General features: G+C 45.6%; 4 non-coding genes across 4 annotated transcripts; all 4 read right to left on the minus strand.

Moving 5' to 3' along the window:
* Positions 1–7,060: 7,060 nt before the first annotated feature.
* On the minus strand, positions 7,061–7,249 carry LOC139274209 (U2 spliceosomal RNA). Its single transcript, XR_011595421.1, has one exon. It is a non-coding gene; the product is annotated as a U2 spliceosomal RNA (small nuclear RNA).
* Positions 7,250–7,717: 468 nt separating this feature from the next.
* On the minus strand, positions 7,718–7,908 carry LOC139274504 (U2 spliceosomal RNA). Its single transcript, XR_011595556.1, has one exon. It is a non-coding gene; the product is annotated as a U2 spliceosomal RNA (small nuclear RNA).
* A 16,971-nt stretch (positions 7,909–24,879) lies between these two features.
* Positions 24,880–25,068, minus strand: LOC139274222 (U2 spliceosomal RNA). Its single transcript, XR_011595424.1, has one exon. It is a non-coding gene; the product is annotated as a U2 spliceosomal RNA (small nuclear RNA).
* Positions 25,069–25,536: 468 nt separating this feature from the next.
* Positions 25,537–25,727, minus strand: LOC139274505 (U2 spliceosomal RNA). The gene has a single exon (XR_011595557.1). It is a non-coding gene; the product is annotated as a U2 spliceosomal RNA (small nuclear RNA).
* Between the last annotated feature and the right edge of the window lie 1,213 nt (positions 25,728–26,940).

The following is a 26,940-nucleotide window of genomic DNA, read 5'->3' on the forward strand; positions in this document are numbered from 1 at the left end:
CCTGCCGCCGGTGCGCCATGTTGCCGCCTTCTGCTCAGCAAGGTCAGCAGCTGCCTTTGTGGTTTCCTTTCCGTTTTTGAATGTGGGAACTTGTCCTATATAGAATCATAGGCTGCAATTTTGCCGTTGTTTAGTGGACAGGATGGGTGGTGGGTTAGTTGTGAACTTTAAAATGATTGACAGCGGGCCGGGAATCCGCTGTCAAACGCGCACACCTGCATTTCCCGATGTCGGGTCTGCCAGTGCTGAGCAGACCTGACCGGCAGTGGCGGGGGACCAAATTCAAATCATTGGTGGCTTGTTTACAGCCACTTCACAATGCTTTTCCTCCCGCTTTTTGAATTGGACAGGTCGCCCACCAGTATCACCGCTGTGCTTAGTGCTCGTCTGTGAAGCTGAGGCGGGAGGTCACTGGCCATTGAATCAGTTGATGAGTTGACAGCTTCAAATGTCACGTCAAAGCTCCCAGCCAATTGAGAAATGTTCCCTTCTCTAAACTGCATTTCCAGTAGGGAGATTCAGAAATGCTGAAAGTCTTTACACGAGTCTCCATCCAGTCTGAGCTCATTACCTCTGCCACCATTGACAGATCGCTTCTGTCATCTTTACTTCACCTGCCATCTATTTCATCAGCATGGGTGCCTTTGACTCGAGTGTTCTCAACTCCATCCCGCCACCACTTCAGTGAAACCCCAACACTGCACGAGGTAGGCAAAGCCACAAAAGAGCTCAAGAACAACAAGGCTACAGGTGCGGATGGAATTCCTGCTGAGGCGCTAAAATATGGCGGAGAGGCGTATTGGCGCGGGTACATGGCCTCATCTCTCTCATCTGGAGGGAGGAGAGCATGCCGGGAGATCTCAGAGATGCAGTGATGGTGTCCATTTTTAAAAAGGGGAACAAATCCGACTGCGGCAACTACAGGGGAATCTCCCTGGTATCAACCACTGGGAAGGTTGTCACTAGAGTTCTCCTCAACCGTCTTCTCACTGTGGCCGAGGAGTTCCTCCCGGAGTCACAGTGTGGATTTCGTCCCCTATGGGGAACAACAGACATGATCTTTGCAACACAACTGCAGGAAAAATGCAGGGAGCAACGCCAGCCCTTATACATGGCCTTCTTCGATCTTACAAAGGCCTTTGACACTGTCGACTGTGCGGCTTATGGAGCGTCCTCCTCCGTTTTGCATGCCCCCAAAAGTTTGTCAAAATCCTTCGCCTCCTCCACGACGACATGCAGGCCGTGATCCTTACCAGCGGATCCACTACAGACCCATTCCACGTCCGGACCAGGGTCAAACAGGGCTGTGTCATTGCTCCAACCCTCTTCTCAATCTTCCTCGCTGCCATGCTCTACCTCACTGTCAACAAGCTCCCCGCTGGAGTGGAACTAAACGACAGAACCAGTGGGAAGCTGTTTCAGCTACGCTGCCTCCAGGCCAGGTCCAAGATCACCCAAACCTCTGTCGTTGAACTGCAGTACGCGGACAACGCCTGCGTCTGCGCACATTCTGAGGCTGAACTGCAGGATATAGTCGATGTATTCACCGAGGCATATGCAAGCATGGGCCTTACGCTTAACATCTTTAAGACAAAGGTCCTCCACCAGCCTGTCCTCGCCGCACAGCACTGCCCCACAGTCATCAAGATTCACGGCATGGCCCTCGACAACGTAGACCACTTCCCATACCTCGGGAGCCTCTTGTCAACAAAGGCAGACATTGATGCAGAGATTCAACATTGCCTCCAGTGCGCCAGTGCAGCCTTCGGCCGCCTGAGGGAAAGAGTGTTCAAGGACCGACCACCAAGCTCATGGTCTACAGGGCTGTAATAATACCCGCCCTCCTGTATGGGTCAGAGGCATGGACGATGTACAGAAGATACATCAAGTCGCTGGAGATATATCCCCAACGATGTCTCCGCAAGATCCTGCAAATCCCCTGGGAGGACAGGCGCACCAACATCAGTGTCCTCGCCCAGGCTAACAACCCCAACATTGAAGCATTAACCACACTCGTTCAGCTTAGCTGGGCAGGCCACTTAGTTCGCATGCCAGATGAGAGACTCCCCAAGCAATTGCTCTACGCGGAGCTCCTTCATGGCAAACGAGCCAAAGGTGGGCAGCGCAGACGTTACAAGGACACCCTCAAGGCCTCCCTGGTGAAGTGCAACATCACCACTGGCACCTGGGAGACCCTGACCGAAGACCGCCCTAGATGGAGAAAATGCATCCGGGAGGGCATTGAGCTCTTTGAATCTCAACGCTACAAGCGTGAAGAGGTCAGGCACAGTCAGCGGACGGAACGTGTGGTAAATCAGAACCAACCCCCCCTTCCTCTGATGAATATTTGTCCCACCTGTGACAGGGTCTGTGGCTCTCGTGTTGGACTGTTCAGCTACCAAAGAACTCATTTTAGGAGTGGAAGCAAGTCTTCCTCGACTCCGAGGGACTGTCTATGATGATGATGATGATTTTATACTCTCTCACCTTGCTCCTCAGAATCTGACCACGATCAGCCCCGACACTCGCGTCACCAGGCACACCGGCAGCACCAACAACAACCCCAGCAACCTTCTCCGTAATCACCTGATGCTGCACAGGACAGAGGGCATCAGCACACGACCACATTGCTGCCAGGGATGGCCTCACCATGGCCAGATTTACTCCAGTATCCCGACAACCTCCTTGTTTACCATAGCTTTGGCCAGGTCCTGTTCCTTTGTAAACATAGAAACATAGAAAACAGGTGCAGGAGTGGGCCATTCGGCCCTTCGAGCCTGCACCTCCATTCAATGAGTTCATGCTGAACACGTAACTTCAGTACCCAATTCCTGCTTTCTCGCCATATCCCTTGATCCCCCTAGTAGTAAGGACTACATCCAACTCCTTTTTGAATATATTTAGTGAATTGGCCTCAACAACTTTCTGTGGTAGAGAATTCCACAGGTTCACCACTCTCTGGGCGAAGCAGTTTCTCCTCATCTCGGTCCTAAATGGCTTACCCCTTATCCTTAGACTGTGACCCCTGGTTCTGGACTTCCCCAACATTGGGAACATTCTTCCTGCATCTAACCTGTCTAAACCCGTCAACATTTTAAACGTTTCTATGAGATCCCCTCTCATTCTTCTGAACTCCAGTGAATATAAGCCCAGTTGAGCCAGTCTTTCTTGATATGTCAGTACCGCCATCCCGGGAATCAGTCTGGTGAACCTTCGCTGCACTCCCTCAATAGCAAGAATGTCCTTCCTCAAGTTAGGAGACCAAAACTGTACACAATACTCCAGGTGTGGCCTCACCAGGGCCTTGTGCAACTATAGTAACACCTCCCTGCCCCTGTACTCAAATCCCCTTGCTATGAAGGCCAACATGCCATTTGCTTTCTTAACCGCCTGCTGTACCTGCATGCCAACCTTCAATGACTGATGCACCATGACACCCAGGTCTCGCTGCACCTCCCCTTTTCCTAATCTGTCACCATTCAGATAATAGTCTGTCTCTCTGTTTTTACCACCAAAGTGGATAACCTCACGTTTATCCACATTATACTTCATCTGCCATGCATTTGCCCACTCACCTAACCTATCCAAGTCACTCTGCAGCCTCATAGCATCCTCCTCGCAGCTCACACTGCCACCCAATTTAGTGTCATCCGCAAATTTGGAGATACTACACTTAATCCCCTCGTCTAAATCATTAATGTACAATGTAAACAGTTGGGGCCCCAGCACAGAACCATGCGGTACCCCACTAGTCACTGCCTGCCATTCTGAAAAGTACCCATTTACTTCTACTCTTTGCTTCCTGTCTACCAACCAGTTCTCAATCCACGTCAGCACACTACCCCCAATCCCATGTGCTTTAACTTTGCACATTAATCTCTTGTATGGGACCTTGTCGAAAGCCTTCTGAAAGTCCAAATACACCACATCAACTGGTTCTCCCTTGTCCACTCTACTGGAAACATCCTCAAAAAATTCCAGAAGATTTGTAAAGCATGCTTTCCCTTTCACAAATCCATTCTGACTTGTACCTATTATGTCAATACTTTCCAAATGCGCTGCATCGTGCGATGTGTGACAATGTGCGCGATGTGATGTGCGACAACATGCGCGGTGTGTGATGTGTAACAATGTGCACGATGTGATGTGTGACAGTGTGCGCATTGAGTGATGGGTGACATTGTGCGCACTATGTGATGTGTGACCGTACGCGCGGTCTGATGTGTGACAATGTGCGCACCGTGTGACGTGTGACAATGTGTGCGGTGTGATGTCTGATAATGTGCGCGGTGTGTGATGTGTGGGAATGTACACGCGTGTGATGTGTTACAATATACACGTGTGATGTGTTACAAAATACACAGATGTGTGATGTGCTACAATATACATGTCTGTGATGTGTTGCAATATACACACACGTGTGGTGTTACAATATACACACGTGCTGTGTTACAATATACACACCGTGTGATGTGTTACAGTATACACACGTGTGCTGTGTTACAATATACATGTGTGACGTGTTACAATATACACACGTGTTTTGTTATAATATACATGCTGTGTGATGTGTTACAGTATACACACACGTGCTGTGTTACAATATGCACGGCGTGTTATGTGTTACGATATTCACGTGTGATGTGTTACAATTTACACGCGTGTGATGTGTTACAATATACATACATGTGATGTGTTACACTATACCTACGCATGTGATGTGTTACAATGTACACAGGTCGTGTGATGTGTTACAATGTACACAGGTCGTGTGATGTGTTACAATATACACATGCCGTGTGATGTGTTACAGTCTATACATGTGTGCTGTGTTACAGTATACACGTCGTGTGATTTGTTACGATATACACGTGTGATGTGTGACAATATACACTCACGTGTGATGTGTTACAATATACACGCTGTGTGATATGTTATATTATACACGTGTGCTGTGTTACAATATACACGGCGTGTGATGTTACAATATACACGTGTGCTGTGTGACAATATACATGTGTGACAGTATACATGCTTGTGACGTGTTACAATATACATGCGTGTGATGTGTTACAATATACACGCGTGACGTGCGACAATATACATGCGTATGATGTGTGACAATGGGCGCACCGTATGATATGTGAAAATGTGCGCACCGTGTGACGTGTGGCAATGTGTGCGGTGTGATGTCTGATACTGTGCGCGGTGTGTGGGAATGTACACGCGTGTGATGTGTTACAATATACACGTGTGATGTGTTACAAAATACACAGATGTGTGATGTGCTACAATATACATGTCTGTGATGTGTTGCAATATACACACACGTGTGGTGTTACAATATACACACGTGCTGTGTTACAATATACACACCGTGTGATGTGTTACAGTATACACACGTGTGCTGTGTTACAATATACATGTGTGATGTGTTACAATATACACATGTGTTTTGTTATAATATACATGCTGTGTGATGTGTTACAGTATACACACACGTGCTGTGTTACAATATGCACGGCGTGTTATGTGTTACGATATTCACGTGTGATGTGTTACAATTTACACGCGTGTGATGTGTTACAATATACATACATGTGATGTGTTACAATATACCTATGCATGTGATGTGTTACAATGTACACAGGTCGTGTGATGTGTTACAATATACACATGCCGTGTGATGTGTTACAATATACACATGCCGTGTGATGTGTTACAGTATATACATGTGTGCTGTGTTACAGTATACACGTCGTGTGATTTGTTACGATATACACGTGCGATGTGTGACAATATACACTCACGTGTGATGTGTTACAATATACACGCTGTGTGATATGTTATATTATACACGTGTGCTGTGTTACAATATACACGGCGTGTGATGTTACAATATACACGTGTGCTGTGTGACAATATACATGTGTGATAGTATACATGCTTGTGACGTGTTACAATATACATGCGTGTGATGTGTTACAATATACACGCGTGACGTGCGACAATATACATGCGTATGATGTGTGACAATGGGCGCACCGTGTGATGTGTGACAATGTTTGCGCTATGTGCTGTGTTACAATATACACACGTGTGCTGTATTACAATATATACGTGTGTGATGTGTTACAATATACACACGTGCTGTGTTACAATATACACGCCGTATGATGTGTTACAATATACATACGTGTGATGTGTTACAGTATACACGTGTGCTGTGTTACAATATACACGCCGTGTGATGATATACATGTGTGATGTGTGACAAATACATGTTGTCTGTGAGCCAATGTGTGTGCTGTGTGTGATGTTACAATATACACACGTGATGTGTGACAATATACACATCATGTGAGGTGTGACAATATACACGCGTATGGTGTGTGACAATGTGCGCGACGTGTGAAATGTGATAATGTACATGCGTGTGATGTGTTACAATATACACGCATGTGATGTGTGACAATGAGCGCGCCGTGTGATGTGTGAAAATGTGCACGGTGTGTGATATGTGACAATGTGTACGCTGTGTGCTGTGTAACAATATACACATCTGCGTTGCAACATACACGCGTGTGATGTGTTACAATATACACGCCATGTGATGTGTTGCAATATACATGCCATGTGATGTGTTACAGTATACACATGTCTGAGTCATGACAGTGTGCGCCATGTGATTTTATAATATACACGTGTGTGATGTGTGACAATGTACACATCATGTGGTGTGTGACTATATAAATGTCATGTGTTGTGTGACAATATACACGCCGTGTGCTGTGTGACAAGATACAAGCGTGAGATGTGTGCAAAATCTTTGAAATTTGAGAGCGAATGTGCAGCAGGCTGTGTTTGGGTGTAGTCGGGTGAGTGAGTTGTGGAAATGGTGTTTGTTTTTTTTGTTGAATTGTGTGTGATGTAGAAATGATAAAGTGGAGGAGCTGTGCATGCAAGCAATAATGGCAAGTAAAATGAGTGTGGCATAAAAAGAAAGAAAAAAGGAGATGTTTTGAATGAATCTGCTTTTAATTTTGAAATTCTCCCAAAAGGGAGGTGCACCGTTCCCAGAGACACTGCAATACCGGGTCGATGCGTGGAGTGGACGGAGCAAGCCCCTATTCCATCTCCCTGTTCCAAAAATCAATTTAATATATGGCCCCCAGATAGGGGACGTATCAGATATTAAACTGATAAGAACAGATTTTTTTTTCAAAATATACTTTATTCATAAAAAAATCTGTACAGTACATTAGGCACTTCAGTACATTTAGCTGCGGTCAGCAATCCCATACACTATATTTGGGTGCTGACGGCAGTTCTGTTCATTTCATTCCTTGTTTTCCAGTTGAAGTGCAATTCGGTACAATAAACAGGATACATTGTGGTACATTGACACAAATGACGTTTCATGTGCTACGATACAGTACACGGAATGGGTGAAGGTATATTTACATTTTTCTTTTCAAACATGCATTTCGCAACAGACCTTGCATTGTACATAGCACGACATTGGTGTTTACAGATTTGGTGCTCTATGTACACAAAAAATAAATTATGTACTGATTCCTGCCCCCGGGTTTTGCGCGGCAGAAGGGCTTTAAACTGTGGCCCTTCCCCACCGTGCCTTTGCGGCGACTGCATAAAAAGAAAGAAAAAAGGAGATGTTTTGAATGAATCTGCTTTTAATTTTGAAATTCTCCCAAAAGGGAGGTGCACCGTTCCCAGAGACACTGCAATACCGGGTCGATGCGTGGAGTGGACGGAGCAAGCCCCTATTCCATCTCCCTGTTCCAAAAATCAATTTAATATATGGTCCCCAGATAGGGGACGTATCAGATATTAAACTGATAAGAACAGATACTACACTTGATCTTAGCCAAAAGGCCGAGAAGCGATGCCGCGGCGGCCCAAACTGTTCTCAGCTCCCGTTTGCCCTCCCTTTATTGAGTCAGACTGACTGTGCCCAAAGACATATAACTGTTGACTCTTTCACTGTTATTTTCTAATTGGAACAGATTAGTTTACAGAAGTTGCCTTTTTCCCTTTTTCAGTGAAACTGCTTCATAGATATGTAAAGTGACAGTATTCCAGCAATCAGATGGAGAGGGTTGTGCCTATCCACACGTACGTCACTGTCAGAGGCTGCGATGCAACCAAAACGTTTTCCAGCAGCTGCTTGAGTGACAATGCAACAACCGACTGGTGAGGTGATCTGGCTTCATAACTGTACACACGGGGCTCAGTTTTGGCCAGGAGTTGCTCTGTTTTTTTTTTGGGAGTAACTTGGTTTTTCTGGCGTAACTTCAAAATCCCCATTTCCCCAATCAATTTGCACCAGTGTAACTCAGTTAGTTACGATTCTTTTAGGTTCGTTTTTTTTCCAAAAGGGGGCGCTACCAGCCACCTACGCCAGTTCTGCCCATTTAGGCAACTTTGGCCAGCTAATAGTTACTCCAGCGTATGTGGCCACTTCAGAAAATCCTTGGGGAGAGTTAAAGAAATCGGCGCAGGTCTGGGAATTAAACATACAGGGGTATCTGACAATTCGGAAGGATAGACAAGAAGGGAAAGGAGGTGGGGTAGCTCTGTTAATAAAGGATGATATCAGGGCAGTTGTGAGAGATGATATTGGCTCTAATGAACAAAATGTTGAATCATTGTGGGTGGAGATTAGAGATAGTAAGGGGAAAAAGTCACTGGTGGGCGTAGTTTATAGGCCCCCCCAAATAATAACTTCACGGTGGGGCGAACAATAATCGAGGGAATAATAGAGGCATGTGAAAAAGGAACGGCAGTAATCATGGGGGATTTTAACCTACATATTGATTGGTCAAATCAAATCGCACGGGGTAGCCTGGAAGAGGAATTCATAGAATGCATACGGGATTGTTTCTTAGAACAGTATGTTACAGAACCTACAAGGGAGCAAGCTATCTTAGATCTGGTCCTGTGTAATGAGACAGGAATAATAAACAATCTCCTAGTAAAAGATCCTCTCGGAATGAGTGATCACAGTATGGTTGAATTTGTAATACAGATTGAGGCTGAGGAAGTAGTGTCTCAAACGAGCGTACTATGCTTCAACAAAGGGGACTACAGTGGGATGAGGGCAGAGTTAGCTAAAGTAGACTGGGAACACAGACTAAACGGTGGCACAATTGAGGAACAGTGGAGGACTTTTAAGGAGCTCTTTCATAGTGCTCAACAAAAATATATTCCAGTGAAAAAGAAGGGCGGTAAGAGAAGGGATAACCAGCCGTGAATAACCAAGGAAATAAAATTAAAAACCAATGCGTATAAGGAGGCCAAGGTTAGTGGGAAACTAGAAGATTGGGAAAATTTTAAACGACAGCAAAGAATGACTAAGAAAGCAATAAAGAAAGGAAAGATAGATTACGAAAGTAAACTTGCGCAAAACATAAAAACAGATATTAAAAGCTTTTCCCGATATATGAAATGGAAGAGAGTGACTAAAGTAAATGTTGGTCCCTTAGAAGATGAGAAGGGGGATTTAATAATGGGAAATGTGGAAATGACTGAGACCTTAAACAATTATTTTGCTTCGGTCTTCACAGTGGAAGACACAAAAACTATGCCAAAAATTGCTGGTCACGGGAATGTGGGAAGGGAGGACCTTGAGACAATCACTATCACTAGGGAGGTAGTGCTGGACAGGCTAATGGGACTCAAGGTAGACAAGTCCCCATGTCCTGATGAACTGCATCCCAGGGTATTAAAAGAGATGGCGGAAGTTACAGCAGATGCATTCGTTATAATCTACCAAAATTCTCTGGACTCTGGGGAGGTACCAGCAGATTGGAAAGCAGCTAATGTAATGCCTCTGTTTAAAAAAGGGGGCAGACAAAAGGCAGGTAACTGTAGGCTGGTTAGTTTAATATCTGTAGTGGGGAAAATGCTTGACGCTATCATTAAGGAAAAAATACCGGGACATCTAGATAGGAATAGTGCAATCAAGCAGACGCAACATGGATTCATGAAGGGGAAATCATGTTTAACTAATTTACTGGAATTCTTTGAGGATATAACGAGCTTGGTGGATAGAGGTGTACCGATGGATGTGGTGTATTTAGATTTCCAAAAGGCATTCGATAAGGTGCCACACAAAAGGTTACTGCAGAAGATAAAGGTACGCAGAGTCAGAGGAAATGTATTAGCATGGATCGAGAATTGTCTGGCTAACAGAAAGCAGAGAGTCGGGATAAATGGGTCCTTTTCGGGTTGGAAATCGGTGGTTAGTGCTGTGCCACAGGGATCGGTGCTGGGACCACAACTGTTTACAATATACATAGATGACCTGGAAGAGGGGACCGAGTGTAGTGTAACAAAATTTGCAGATGACACAAAGATTAGTGGGAAAGCGGGTTGTGTAGAGGACACAGAGAGCTGCAAAGAGATTTAGATAGGTTCAGCGAATGGGCTAAGGTTTGGCAGATGGAATACAATGTCGGAAAATGTGAGGTCATCCACCTTGGGGGAAAAAAAACAGGAAAATGGAATATTATTTGAATGGGGAGAAATTACAACATGCTGCGGTGCAGAGGGACCTGGGGGCCCAAACAAGGGAGGGGGTGGTTCTGGACTTAGTTTTAGGGAATGAAGCTGGGCAGAAGGAAGGGTTTTCAGTGGGAGAGCGTTTTGGTGCTAGTAATCATAATTCAGTTAGATTTAGGTTAGTTATGGAAAAGGAGAAAGATAGACCAGGAATAACATTTATGATAAGAACATAAGAAATAGGAGCATGAGTAGGCCATGTGGCTCCTCGAGCCTTCGCCGCCATTTAATACGACCATGGCTGATCCAATCATGGACTCAGGACCACTTTCCTGCCCGCTCCCCATAACCCCTTATCGGTTATCTCTGTCTCTGTCTTAAATTTATTCAATGTTCCGGCTTCCACAGTTCTCTGAGGCAGTGAATTCCACAGATTTACAACCCTCTGAGAGAAGAAATTTCTCCTCATCTCAGTTTTAAATGGGCAGCCCTTTATTCTAAGATTATGTCCTCTAGTTCAAGTCTCCCCTATCAGTGGAAAGATCCTCTCTGCATCCACCCTGTCAAGCCCCCTCATAATCCAACACGTTTCGATCAGATCATCCCTGATTCTTCTGAATTCCAATGAGTAGAGGCCCAACCTGCTTTCCTCATAAGTCAACCCCCTCATCTCCAGAATCAACCTAGTGAATCTTCTCTGAACTGCCTCCAATGCAAGTATATCCTTTCGTAAATATGCAAACCAAAACTGTACGCAGTATTCCAGGTGTGGCCTCACCAATACCCTGTATAACTGTAGCAAGACTTTCATGCACAAGTACCCCCAGGTCCCGCTGTACTGCAGCACTTTGCAATTTTTCTCTGTTTAAATAATAACTTGCTCTTTGATTTTTTTTCTGCCAAAGTGCATAACCTCATACTTTCCAAGATTATACTCCATCTGCCAAATTTTTGCCTACTCACTGAGCCTGTCGATGTCCTTTTGCAGAGTTTCTGTGTCCTTCTCACACATTGCTTTTCCTCTCATCTTTGTATCGTCAGCAAACTTGGCTTCGTTACACTCGGTCCCTTCTTCCAAGTCGTTAATATAGATTGTAAATAGTTGGGGTCCCAGCACTGAGCCCTGCGATACCCTACTAGTTACTGATTGCCAACCCGAGAATGAATCATTTATCCCGACTCTCTGTTTTCTGTTAGTTAGCCAACCCTGTATCCATGCTAATTATTACTCCCAACCCCGTGAACTTTTATCTTGTGCAGTAACCTTTTATGTGGCACCTTGTCAAATACCTTCTGGAAGTCCAAATACACCACATCCACTGATTCCCCTTTATCCACCCTGTTTGTTATATCTTCAAAGAATTCCAGCAAATTTTTCAAACATGTCTTCCCCTTCATAAATCCATGCTGACTCTGCCTGACCGAATTATGCTGTTCCAAATGTCCTGCTTCTTTAATAATGGACTCCAGCATTTTCCCAACCACAGATGTTAGGCTAACTGGTCTATAGTTTCCTGCTTTTTGTCTGCCTCCTTTTTTAAATAGGGGTGTTACATTGCAGTTTTCCAATCTGCTGGGACCTCCGCAGAATCTAGGGAATGTTGGTAAATTACAAACAATGCATCCATTATCTCTGCCACAACTTCTCTTAAGACCCTAGGAGGCAAGCCATCAGGTCCAGTGGATTTATCCGCCTTTAGTCCCATTATCTTACTGAGTACCACCTCCTTCGTGATTGTGATTGTGTTCCTCGCCCCCCACCCCACGATAGCCCCTTGACTATCAACTGTTGGGATATTGTTTGTGTCATCTCCGTAAATACTGATACAAAATATTTGTTCAGAGTTTCTGCTATCTCCATGTTCCCCATTACTAATTCCCCGGTCTCGCCCTCTAAGGGACCGACATTTATTTAGCCACTCTTTTCCTTTTTATGTACCGATAGAAACTCTTGCTATCTGTTTTTATATTTCGTGCTAGTTTACTTTCATAGTCTATCTTCCCTTTCTTAATCATTTTTTTAGTCATTCTTTGCTGGCTTTTCAAAGCTTTCCAATCTTCTGTCCTCCCATTAGTTTTGGCCACTTTGTATGTCCTTGTTTTTAATTGGATAACGTCCTTTATTTCTTTAGTTAGCCACGGATGGCTACCTTTTCTTTTACACCCTTTTCTCCTCACTGGAATATATTTTTCTTGAGAGTTGTGAAATAACTTCTTAAATGTACACCACTGTTCATCAACCATCCTACATTTTAATCTATTTTCCCAGTCCACTTTAGCCAACTCTGCCCTCATATCTTCATAGTCCGCTGGTTTGAGATCCAACTTTCTCACCCTCCATCTGAATTTGAAATTCAACCATGCTATGATCACTCATTCCAAGGGGATCCTTTACTAGGAGATTGTTTATTAATCCTGCCTCATTACACCCGACCACATCCAAGATAGCCTGCCCCCTGGTTGGTTCTGTAACAACTCTGTTGGTTGGAGTATAAACCAGGAAATAGTGGGGACTTGTAAAAAGGGAACAACAATAATCATGGGTGATTTTAACCTCCATATTGATTGGACAAATCAAATTGGTCAGGGTAGCGTTGAGGAAGAGTTCATAGAGTGCATAAGGGATGGGTTCCTTGAGCAGTATGTAATAGGTATGGTTCTTAATGAATACTTTGCGTCTGTTTTCACAAAAGAGAGGGGTAATGCAGGCATTGCAATCAGGGAGGAGGAGTGTGAAATAGTAGATGAAATAAACATAGTGAGAGAGGAAGTATTAAGGGGCTTAGCAGCTTTGAAAGTGGATAGATCCTCAGGCCCAGATGAATTTCATCCCAGGCTGTTAAGAGAAGCAAAAGAAGCATTTTCCAATCCTCTCTGTCTACAGCTGTGGTGCTGGAGGACTGCTAACGTTGTACCTTTATTTAAAAAGGGAGAAAGGGATAGACTGAGTAATTACAGGCCAGTCAGCCTAACCTCAGTGGTGGGAATGTTATTGGAAAAAATTCTGAGGGACAGTTTAAATCTTCATTTAGAAAGACACAGATTAATCAAGGACAGTCAGCATGGATTTGTTAAGGGCAGATGATGAGTTCAGCTTCGTGGTCAACCGTGATGTCGGTTGCCACTTGTGTGTGTATTGGAGGGTCGAAGTTGGCGGTGTCCTCTTCAGGTTGCTCGTGGATGTCTGTGAATCACAGTTTGGTTTGGTCCAAATGCTTTCTGCAAGTTGGTTCATTTGTAAGTTTGACCTCAAACACCCTACTCCCCTTTTTGGCTATGACAGTGCCAGCAAGCCATTTGAGACCATGTCCATAGTTGAGTACAAATACAGAGTCATTGACTTCAATGTCGCGTGACAAATTTGCGCGAACATGGTACATGCTTTGTTGATGCCACCTGCCCTCGACATGATCATGGAGATCAGGATGGACTGGAGAGAGCCTTGTTTTGAGTGCCCTTTTCATGAGCAGCTCGGCAGGGTTAACCCCGGTGAGTGAGTGGGGTCTGCAGGGAGCCTTCCGACACACGTTTCAAGCTTTGCTTGATGGTTGGGACTGCCTGTTTTGCCTGGCCATTAGATGCGGGGTTGAACGGGGCAGATGTGACATGCTTGATCCCATTGCGGGTCATGAATTCCTTGAATTCAGTGCTGGTGAAGCACGGCCCATTGTCGCTGACAAGGACATCAGGCAGGCCGTGCGTGGCAAACATGGCTCGTAGGCTTTCGATGGTGGCAATGGACGTGCTTACAGACATTATTATACACTCATTCCATTTTGAATAAGCATCCACAACAACCAAAAACATTTTGCCTAGAATCGGACCAGCGAAGTCAACGTGGATCCTAGACCACGGTTTGGAGGGCCATGACCACAAACTTAGCGGTGCCTCCCTGGGTGCATTGCTCAGTTGAGAGCAAGTGTTGCAATGGCACACGCAAGACTCAAAATCTGAGTCGATGCCGGGCCACCACACATGGCTATAGCTTTCATCATTACTGTGCCTGGGTGGGTACTGTGTAGGTCGCGTATGAACGTTTCCCTGCCTTTCTTCGGCAAAACCACACGATTACCCCACAAAAGACAGTCCGCCTGTATGAACATTTCGTCTTTGCGCCGCTGGAACGGCTTGATCTCTTCATGCATCTCCGCTGGGACGCTGGACCAGCTCCCATGGAGGACACAGTTTTTTACAAGGGACAGTAAAGGGTCCTGGCTGGTCCAGGTCCTGATCTGGCACGCCGTAACGGGTGAGTTTTCGTTTTCAAATGCACCATCACCAAAGCAAGTCTGTATGCTGTGCCATTTCCACCCCGGTGGTGGGCAATGGTGGCCGACTGAGAGCATCAGCGCAGTTCTCTGTGCCTGGCCTGTGGTGAATTTCATATTATATATGCAGACAGCGTGAGCGCCCATCTTTGGATGCGAGCAGAGGCATTGGTATTGATACCTTTGCTCTCTGAGAATAGCGATATGAGCAGCTTATGGTCAGTTTCTAACTCGAACTTGAGCCCAAACACATACTGGTGCATTTTTTTCACCCCGTAAACGCATGCCAGAGCTTCTTTTTCAATCATGCTGTAGGCCCCTTTGGCCTTGGACAAACTCCTGGATGCATAAGTTTCCGGTTGCAATGTTCCCGGTTCGTTTGCTTGTTGTACACACCCGACCCCGTACGAAGACGCATCGCAAGCTAGCACTAAACCTTTACATGGGTCATACAGAACAAGCAGTTTGTTGGAACAGAACAGATTTCTGGCTTTCTCAAAAGCAGTCTCTTGTGATTTCCCCCATACCCAGTCATCTCCCTTGTGCAGCAACATGTGTAAGGGTTCTAGCAAGGTGCTTAACCCGGGTAGGAAATTACCAAAATAATTGAGGAGTCCCAGGAACGACCACAGCTCCATCACGTTCTGTGGTCTCGGCGCGTTTTTGATGGCCTCCGTCTTGGCGGCCATCAGTGTGGGGCCATCTCCTCGTATAATCCATAGTGGGAGTTCATGCACCGCTCCATCATAGGATACCTTTACTGCTACACTGCCAATTACAGGGATCAGCTCTTTCGTGTAAGTTCTCAGCTTGGTATGAATAGGGCTCAGCTTGGGTCTTTGTGCCTTGTTGCACCACAGCCTCTCGAAGGCCTTTTTGCTCATGATAGACTGACTTGCACCCATGTCCAATTCCATGGATACTGGAATTCCGTTCAGTTCAACTTTTAACATGATCGGTGGACATTTCATGGTGAAGGTGTGTACCCCGTACTTCTGCCTCCTTGGTTCGAGTCTCTAGTTCAGTTTGATCCGCCATGGATCGGTCTTCATCTGCAACCTGGTGGTTTGCAGCTCGTCTGCACATTCGCTGGAGGTGTCCCATTGTTCCACAACCTTTGCACGCATAGTGTTTGAAGCGGCATTGATGGGCTCAATGATCACCTCCGCAGCGCCAACAAGGTATTAATTGCTTGATGGCAGACTCTGGGTCATCTGAGGTCGTGCAGCTGGAGGCACGTACGTTCTGCCATATGCATTCCTGCCTGAAGACGACGTTACTTTGTGTACAGTACTTGCCGATGCATCTTTATGCTGCAAAATTTGTTTGGTTTTATTGCTGGTGGACATGAATGCCTGGGCTATCATTATGGCTTTGCTCAGGTTCGGTGTTTCAACAGTAAATAGTTTGCGAAGGATAACCTCATGGCCAATGCCGAGCACAAAAAAGTCTCTTAGCATTTGCTCCAGAAATCCATCGAATTCGCAATGTCCTGCAAAGGCGCCTTAGTTCGGCGACGTAGCTCGCCACTTCCTGGCCTTCAGACCGTTGACATGTATAAAATCGATACCTTGCCATCAGAACGCTCTCCTTCGGATTTAGCTGCTCCCGGACCAGCGTACACAGTTGTTCATACGATTTGGTTGTTGGTTTCACCGGAGCAAGAAGATTCTTCATGAGGCCATAGGTTGTTGCCCCGCAGGCGGTGAGGAGGATCGCCCTTCGTTTGGCAGCGTTCACATTCCCTTCCAGCTCGTTGGCCACGAAGTATTGGTCTAGTCGCTCCACGAAGGCTTCCCAATCGTCACCTTCTGAAAATTTCTCTAGGATACCAACAGTTCTCTGCATTTTCGCGTGATGCTTCGTTATCTATTACTCAGCGCCAGTTGTTACGTCTCAAATAAAGCAACGTGACTGAGTACTGTAGACATGTGTAAGTATGACCTCAGCCTCTTTATACTGACTCCAGAGTGCCCGCACAGCATGGAAGACCTGCTTATACACAGTGCTCCCAAGGGATGCTGTGATCCCTTGGGACTCCAAAGGATGCGCCCTCTGGTGGCGGTAGAATGTTGGTTACAAGATGTTGCATACATAACAGTATATATCAATGATTTAGACTTGAATGTAGGCGGTATGATTAAGAAATTTGCAGACGATACTAAAATCGGCTGTGTGGTTGATAATGAAGAAGAAAGCTGTAGACTGCAGGAAGATATCAATGAACTGGTCAGGTGGGCAGAACAGTGGCAAATGGAACTCAATCTAGAGCAGTGTGTGGTAATGCATTTGGGGAGGGCTAACACGTCAAGGGAATACACATTAAATGGCAGGACACTGAGAAATGTCGAGGAACAAAGGGACCTTGGAGTGCATGTCCGCAGATCCCTGAAGGTAGTGAGCTCTGTTCTGTCTGGAGCAGGCAGTCAGAATAGCTCGAATTAAACTTTGCAAAGTCACTGATTACATTGACAGGGAGGATCTAATTACACATTCCAGGGAAACTGCTGGGTGTGTCTTGTCCTCCAAGAGAACCAATCAGAACTTTGGTGCTGCACATAGACATGTCCGAGCTTTATCCAGGCGACGGACACAGAAGGAAGTACGGATGAGAGGGGGAACGGGAAAGTGAGTGGAGAGGGAAACAAGGATAGCCATATTGGTAATCAAAACGATAGTGGTAGCGAGACCTTGTGAGATGGCATGGTCAACGGAGTGGCCATGATTATGGGTAGGTGTGTTTATATGGAAGGAGAGGTTAAGGGAGGGCAGTAAACTTGTGAGGAAGGAGAGTAATTTGCGGCACTAACTGGGAGGAAGGACCATTCAGTGGAGTTGAGGTAAAAGATCAGCCATGATCTTAATTGAATGTCGGAGCTGGTTCGAGGGGTCGAATGGCCTACTCCTGCTGCTCTTTCTTATGTTCTTATCTGGGGAACAAAAATGAAACTGTTTTTTGGATCTGGGAGATGGAACAGTGGCTTGCTTTGTCTATTCCACACATCGACCTGGTATTGCAGTGCCTCTGGGAACATGCAGCTTCGCCTCTCTGGGGTGGGAAGTTGTAAAAGAGAAAAGAAGAAAAAGGGTTTACAGCTGCTTGACCGTGCTCTCCTTTCCTTCGTAGGTTGCTACTCGCCACAGGTCACTTCTCCTGCCGCCGGTGCGCCATGTTGCCGCCTTCTGCTCAGCAAGGTCAGCAGCTGCCTTTGTGGTTTCCTTTCCGTTTTTGAATGTGGGAACTTGTTCTATATAGAATCATAGGCTGCAATTTTGCCATTGTTTAGTTGACAGGATGGGTGGTGGGTTAGTTGTGAACTTTAAAATGATTGACAGCGGGCCGGGAATCCGCTGTCAAACGCGCACACCTGCATTTCCCGATGTCGGGTCTGCCAGCGCTGAGCAGACCTGACCGGCAGTGGCGGGGGACCAAATTCAAATCATTAGTGGCTTGTTTACAGCCACTTCACAATGCTTTTCCTCCCGCTTTTTGAATTGGACAGGTCGCCCACCAGTATCACCGCTGTGCTTAGTGCTCGTCTGTGAAGCTGAGGCGGGAGGTCACTGGCCATTGAATCAGTTAATGAGTTGACAGCTTCAAATGTCACGTCAAAGCTCCCAGCCAATTGAGAAATGTTCCCTTCTCTAAACTGCATTTCTAGTAGGGAGATTCAGAAATGCTGAAAGTCTTTACACGAGTCTCCATCCAGTCTGAGCTCATTACCTCTGCCACCATTGACAGATCGCTTCTGTCATCTTTACTTCACCTGCCATCTATTTCATCAGCATGGGTGCCTTTGACTCGAGTGTTCTCAACTCCATCCCGCCACCACTTCAGTGAAACCCCAACACTGCACGAGGTAGGCAAAGCCACAAAAGAGCTCAAGAACAACAAGGCTACAGGTGCGGATGGAATTCCTGCTGAGGCGCTAAAATATGGCAGAGAGGCGTATTGGCGCGGGTACATGGCCTCATCTCTCTCATCTGGAGGGAGGAGAGCATGCCGGGAGATCTCAGAGATGCAGTGATGGTGTCCATTTTTAAAAAGGGGAACAAATCCGACTGCGGCAACTACAGGGGAATCTCCCTGGTATCAACCACTGGGAAGGTTGTCACTAGAGTTCTCCTCAACCGTCTTCTCACTGTGGCCGAGGAGTTCCTCCCGGAGTCACAGTGTGGATTTCGTCCCCTATGGGGAACAACAGACATGATCTTTGCAACACAACTGCAGGAAAAATGCAGGGAGCAACGCCAGCCCTTATACATGGCCTTCTTCGATCTTACAAAGGCCTTTGACACTGTCGACTGTGCGGCTTATGGAGCGTCCTCCTCCGTTTTGCATGCCCCCAAAAGTTTGTCAAAATCCTTCGCCTCCTCCACGACGACATGCAGGCCGTGATCCTTACCAGCGGATCCACTACAGACCCATTCCACGTCCGGACCAGGGTCAAACAGGGCTGTGTCATTGCTCCAACCCTCTTCTCAATCTTCCTCGCTGCCATGCTCTACCTCACTGTCAACAAGCTCCCCGCTGGAGTGGAACTAAACGACAGAACCAGTGGGAAGCTGTTTCAGCTACGCTGCCTCCAGGCCAGGTCCAAGATCACCCAAACCTCTGTCGTTGAACTGCAGTACGCGGACAACGCCTGCGTCTGCGCACATTCTGAGGCTGAACTGCAGGATATAGTCGATGTATTCACCGAGGCATATGCAAGCATGGGCCTTACGCTTAACATCTTTAAGACAAAGGTCCTCCACCAGCCTGTCCTCGCCGCACAGCACTGCCCCACAGTCATCAAGATTCACGGCATGGCCCTCGACAACGTAGACCACTTCCCATACCTCGGGAGCCTCTTGTCAACAAAGGCAGACATTGATGCAGAGATTCAACATTGCCTCCAGTGCGCCAGTGCAGCCTTCGGCCGCCTGAGGGAAAGAGTGTTCAAGGACCGACCACCAAGCTCATGGTCTACAGGGCTGTAATAATACCCGCCCTCCTGTATGGGTCAGAGGCATGGACGATGTACAGAAGATACATCAAGTCGCTGGAGATATATCCCCAACGATGTCTCCGCAAGATCCTGCAAATCCCCTGGGAGGACAGGCGCACCAACATCAGTGTCCTCGCCCAGGCTAACAACCCCAACATTGAAGCATTAACCACACTCGTTCAGCTTCGCTGGGCAGGCCACTTAGTTCGCATGCCAGATGAGAGACTCCCCAAGCAATTGCTCTACGCGGAGCTCCTTCATGGCAAACGAGCCAAAGGTGGGCAGCGCAGACGTTACAAGGACACCCTCAAGGCCTCCCTGGTGAAGTGCAACATCACCACTGGCACCTGGGAGACCCTGACCGAAGACCGCCCTAGATGGAGAAAATGCATCCGGGAGGGCATTGAGCTCTTTGAATCTCAACGCTACAAGCGTGAAGAGGTCAGGCACAGTCAGCGGACGGAACGTGTGGTAAATCAGAACCAACCCCCCCTTCCTCTGATGAATATTTGTCCCACCTGTGACAGGGTCTGTGGCTCTCGTGTTGGACTGTTCAGCCACCAAAGAACTCATTTTAGGAGTGGAAGCAAGTCTTCCTCGACTCCGAGGGACTGTCTATGATGATGATGATGATTTTATACTCTCTCACCTTGCTCCTCAGAATCTGACCACGATCAGCCCCGACACTCGCGTCACCAGGCACACCGGCAGCACCAACAACAACACCAGCAACCTTCTCCGTAATCACCTGATGCTGCACAGGACAGAGGGCATCAGCACACGACCACATTGCTGCCAGGGATGGCCTCACCATGGCCAGATTTACTCCAGTATCCCGACAACCTCCTTGTTTACCATAGCTTTGGCCAGGTCCTGTTCCTTTGTAAACATAGAAACATAGAAAACAGGTGCAGGAGTGGGCCATTCGGCCCTTCGAGCCTGCACCTCCATTCAATGAGTTCATGCTGAACACGTAACTTCAGTACCCAATTCCTGCTTTCTCGCCATATCCCTTGATCCCCCTAGTAGTAAGGACTACATCCAACTCCTTTTTGAATATATTTAGTGAATTGGCCTCAACAACTTTCTGTGGTAGAGAATTCCACAGGTTCACCACTCTCTGGGCGAAGCAGTTTCTCCTCATCTCGGTCCTAAATGGCTTACCCCTTATCCTTAGACTGTGACCCCTGGTTCTGGACTTCCCCAACATTGGGAACATTCTTCCTGCATCTAACCTGTCTAAACCCGTCAACATTTTAAACGTTTCTATGAGATCCCCTCTCATTCTTCTGAACTCCAGTGAATATAAGCCCAGTTGAGCCAGTCTTTCTTGATATGTCAGTACCGCCATCCCGGGAATCAGTCTGGTGAACCTTCGCTGCACTCCCTCAATAGCAAGAATGTCCTTCCTCAAGTTAGGAGACCAAAACTGTACACAATACTCCAGGTGTGGCCTCACCAGGGCCTTGTGCAACTATAGTAACACCTCCCTGCCCCTGTACTCAAATCCCCTTGCTATGAAGGCCAACATGCCATTTGCTTTCTTAACCGCCTGCTGTACCTGCATGCCAACCTTCAATGACTGATGCACCATGACACCCAGGTCTCGCTGCACCTCCCCTTTTCCTAATCTGTCACCATTCAGATAATAGTCTGTCTCTCTGTTTTTACCACCAAAGTGGATAACCTCACGTTTATCCACATTATACTTCATCTGCCATGCATTTGCCCACTCACCTAACCTATCCAAGTCACTCTGCAGCCTCATAGCATCCTCCTCGCAGCTCACACTGCCACCCAATTTAGTGTCATCCGCAAATTTGGAGATACTACACTTAATCCCCTCGTCTAAATCATTAATGTACAATGTAAACAGTTGGGGCCCCAGCACAGAACCATGCGGTACCCCACTAGTCACTGCCTGCCATTCTGAAAAGTACCCATTTACTTCTACTCTTTGCTTCCTGTCTACCAACCAGTTCTCAATCCACGTCAGCACACTACCCCCAATCCCATGTGCTTTAACTTTGCACATTAATCTCTTGTATGGGACCTTGTCGAAAGCCTTCTGAAAGTCCAAATACACCACATCAACTGGTTCTCCCTTGTCCACTCTACTGGAAACATCCTCAAAAAATTCCAGAAGATTTGTAAAGCATGCTTTCCCTTTCACAAATCCATTCTGACTTGTACCTATTATGTCAATACTTTCCAAATGCGCTGCATCGTGCGATGTGTGACAATGTGCGCGATGTGATGTGCGACAACATGCGCGGTGTGTGATGTGTAACAATGTGCACGATGTGATGTGTGACAGTGTGCGCATTGAGTGATGGGTGACATTGTGCGCACTATGTGATGTGTGACCGTACGCGCGGTCTGATGTGTGACAATGTGCGCACCGTGTGACGTGTGACAATGTGTGCGGTGTGATGTCTGATAATGTGCGCGGTGTGTGATGTGTGGGAATGTACACGCGTGTGATGTGTTACAATATACACGTGTGATGTGTTACAAAATACACAGATGTGTGGTGTGCTACAATATACATGTCTGTGATGTGTTGCAATATACACACACGTGTGGTGTTACAATATACACACGTGCTGTGTTATAATATACACACCGTGTGATGTGTTACAGTATACACACGTGTGCTGTGTTACAATATACATGTGTGACGTGTTACAATATACACACGTGTTTTGTTATAATATACATGCTGTGTGATGTGTTACAGTATACACACACGTGCTGTGTTACAATATGCACGGCGTGTTATGTGTTACGATATTCACGTGTGATGTGTTACAATTTACACGCGTGTGATGTGTTACAATATACATACATGTGATGTGTTACACTATACCTACGCATGTGATGTGTTACAATGTACACAGGTCGTGTGATGTGTTACAATATACACATGCCGTGTGATGTGTTACAGTCTATACATGTGTGCTGTGTTACAGTATACACGTCGTGTGATTTGTTACGATATACACGCTGTGTGATATGTTATATTATACACGTGTGCTGTGTTACAATATACACGGCGTGTGATGTTACAATATACACGTGTGCTGTGTGACAATATACATGTGTGACAGTATACATGCTTGTGACGTGTTACAATATACATGCGTGTGATGTGTTACAATATACACGCGTGACGTGCGACAATATACATGCGTATGATGTGTGACAATGGGCGCACCGTATGATATGTGAAAATGTGCGCACCGTGTGACGTGTGACAATGTGTGCGGTGTGATGTCTGATACTGTGCGCGGTGTGTGGGAATGTACACGCGTGTGATGTGTTACAATATACACGTGTGATGTGTTACAAAATACACAGATGTGTGATGTGCTACAATATACATGTCTGTGATGTGCTGCAATATACACACACGTGTGGTGTTACAATATACACACGTGCTGTGTTACAATATACACAGCGTGTGATGTGTTACAGTATACACACGTGTGCTGTGTTACAATATACATGTGTGATGTGTTACAATATACACATGTGTTTTGTTATAATATACATGCTGTGTGATGTGTTACAGTATACACACACGTGCTGTGTTACAATATGCACGGCGTGTTATGTGTTACGATATTCACGTGTGATGTGTTACAATTTACACGCGTGTGATGTGTTACAATATACATACATGTGATGTGTTACAATATACCTATGCATGTGATGTGTTACAATGTACACAGGTCGTGTGATGTGTTACAATATACACATGCCGTGTGATGTGTTACAATATACACATGCCGTGTGATGTGTTACAGTATATACATGTGTGCTGTGTTACAGTATACACGTCGTGTGATTTGTTACGATATACACGTGCGATGTGTGACAATATACACTCACGTGTGATGTGTTACAATATACACGCTGTGTGATATGTTATATTATACACGTGTGCTGTGTTACAATATACACGGCGTGTGATGTTACAATATACACGTGTGCTGTGTGACAATATACATGTGTGATAGTATACATGCTTGTGACGTGTTACAATATACATGCGTGTGATGTGTTACAATATACACGCGTGACGTGCGACAATATACATGCGTATGATGTGTGACAATGGGCGCACCGTGTGATGTGTGACAATGTTTGCGCTATGTGCTGTGTTACAATATACACACGTGTGCTGTGTTACAATATACACGCCGTATGATGTGTTACAATATACATACGTGTGATGTGTTACAGTATACACGTGTGCTGTGTTACAATATACACGCCGTGTGATGATATACATGTGTGATGTGTGACAAATACATGTTGTCTGTGAGCCAATGTGTGTGCTGTGTGTGATGTTACAATATACACACGTGATGTGTGACAATATACACATCATGTGAGGTGTGACAATATACACGCGTATGGTGTGTGACAATGTGCGCGACGTGTGAAATGTGATAATGTACATGCGTGTGATGTGTTACAATATACACGCATGTGATGTGTGACAATGAGCGCGCCGTGTGATGTGTGAAAATGTGCACGGTGTGTGATATGTGACAATGTGTACGCTGTGTGCTGTGTAACAATATACACATCTGCGTTGCAACATACACGCGTGTGATGTGTTACAATATACACGCCATGTGATGTGTTGCAATATACATGCCATGTGATGTGTTACAGTATACACATGTCTGAGTCATGACAGTGTGCGCCATGTGATTTTATAATATACACGTGTGTGATGTGTGACAATGTACACATCATGTGGTGTGTGACTATATAAATGTCATGTGTTGTGTGACAATATACACGCCGTGTGCTGTGTGACAAGATACAAGCGTGAGATGTGTGCAAAATCTTTGAAATTTGAGAGCGAATGTGCAGCAGGCTGTGTTTGGGTGTAGTCGGGTGAGTGAGTTGTGGAAATGGTGTTTGTTTTTTTTGTTGAATTGTGTGTGATGTAGAAATGATAAAGTGGAGGAGCTGTGCAAGCAAGCAATAATGGCAAGTAAAATGAGTGTGGCATAAAAAGAAAGAAAAAAGGAGATGTTTTGAATGAATCTGCTTTTAATTTTGAAATTCTCCCAAAAGGGAGGTGCACCGTTCCCAGAGACACTGCAATACCGGGTCGATGTGTGGAGTGGACGGAGCAAGCCCCTATTCCATCTCCCTGTTCCAAAAATCAATTTAATATATGGCCCCCAGATAGGGGACGTATCAGATATTAAACTGATAAGAACAGATTTTTTTTTCAAAATATACTTTATTCATAAAAAAATCTGTACAGTACATTAGGCACTTCAGTACATTTAGCTGCGGTCAGCAATCCCATACACTATATTTGGGTGCTGACGGCAGTTCTGTTCATTTCATTCCTTGTTTTCCAGTTGAAGTGCAATTCGGTACAATAAACAGGATACATTGTGGTACATTGACACAAATGACGTTTCATGTGTTACGATACAGTACACGGAATGGGTGAAGGTATATTTACATTTTTCTTTTCAAACATGCATTTCGCAACAGACCTTGCATTGTACATAGCACGACATTGGTGTTTACAGATTTGGTGCTCTATGTACACAAAAAATAAATTATGTACTGATTCCTGCCCCCGGGTTTTGCGCGGCAGAAGGGCTTTAAACTGTGGCCCTTCCCCACCGTGCCTTTGCGGCGACTGCATAAAAAGAAAGAAAAAAGGAGATGTTTTGAATGAATCTGCTTTTAATTTTGAAATTCTCCCAAAAGGGAGGTGCACCGTTCCCAGAGACACTGCAATACCGGGTCGATGCGTGGAGTGGACGGAGCAAGCCCCTATTCCATCTCCCTGTTCCAAAAATCAATTTAATATATGGTCCCCAGATAGGGGACGTATCAGATATTAAACTGATAAGAACAGATACTACACTTGATCTTAGCCAAAAGGCCGAGAAGCGATGCCGCGGCGGCCCAAACTGTTCTCAGCTCCCGTTTGCCCTCCCTTTATTGAGTCAGACTGACTGTGCCCAAAGACATATAACTGTTGACTCTTTCACTGTTATTTTCTAATTGGAACAGATTAGTTTACAGAAGTTGCCTTTTTCCCTTTTTCAGTGAAACTGCTTCATAGATATGTAAAGTGACAGTATTCCAGCAATCAGATGGAGAGGGTTGTGCCTATCCACACGTACGTCACTGTCAGAGGCTGCGATGCAACCAAAACGTTTTCCAGCAGCTGCTTGAGTGACAATGCAACAACCGACTGGTGAGGTGATCTGGCTTCATAACTGTACACACGGGGCTCAGTTTTGGCCAGGAGTTGCTCTGTTTTTTTTTTGGGAGTAACTTGGTTTTTCTGGCGTAACTTCAAAATCCCCATTTCCCCAATCAATTTGCACCAGTGTAACTCAGTTAGTTACGATTCTTTTAGGTTCGTTTTTTTTCCAAAAGGGGGCGCTACCAGCCACCTACGCCAGTTCTGCCCATTTAGGCAACTTTGGCCAGCTAATAGTTACTCCAGCGTATGTGGCCACTTCAGAAAATCCTTGGGGAGAGTTAAAGAAATCGGCGCAGGTCTGGGAATTAAACATACAGGGGTATCTGACAATTCGGAAGGATAGACAAGAAGGGAAAGGAGGTGGGGTAGCTCTGTTAATAAAGGATGATATCAGGGCAGTTGTGAGAGATGATATTGGCTCTAATGAACAAAATGTTGAATCATTGTGGGTGGAGATTAGAGATAGTAAGGGGAAAAAGTCACTGGTGGGCGTAGTTTATAGGCCCCCCCAAATAATAACTTCACGGTGGGGCGAACAATAATCGAGGGAATAATAGAGGCATGTGAAAAAGGAACGGCAGTAATCATGGGGGATTTTAACCTACATATTGATTGGTCAAATCAAATCGCACGGGGTAGCCTGGAAGAGGAATTCATAGAATGCATACGGGATTGTTTCTTAGAACAGTATGTTACAGAACCTACAAGGGAGCAAGCTATCTTAGATCTGGTCCTGTGTAATGAGACAGGAATAATAAACAATCTCCTAGTAAAAGATCCTCTCGGAATGAGTGATCACAGTATGGTTGAATTTGTAATACAGATTGAGGCTGAGGAAGTAGTGTCTCAAACGAGCGTACTATGCTTCAACAAAGGGGACTACAGTGGGATGAGG

The sequence above is a fragment of the Pristiophorus japonicus genome, chromosome 9 (genome assembly GCF_044704955.1).
Source record: "Pristiophorus japonicus isolate sPriJap1 chromosome 9, sPriJap1.hap1, whole genome shotgun sequence".
NCBI classification, from domain to species: Eukaryota; Metazoa; Chordata; class Chondrichthyes; family Pristiophoridae; genus Pristiophorus; species Pristiophorus japonicus.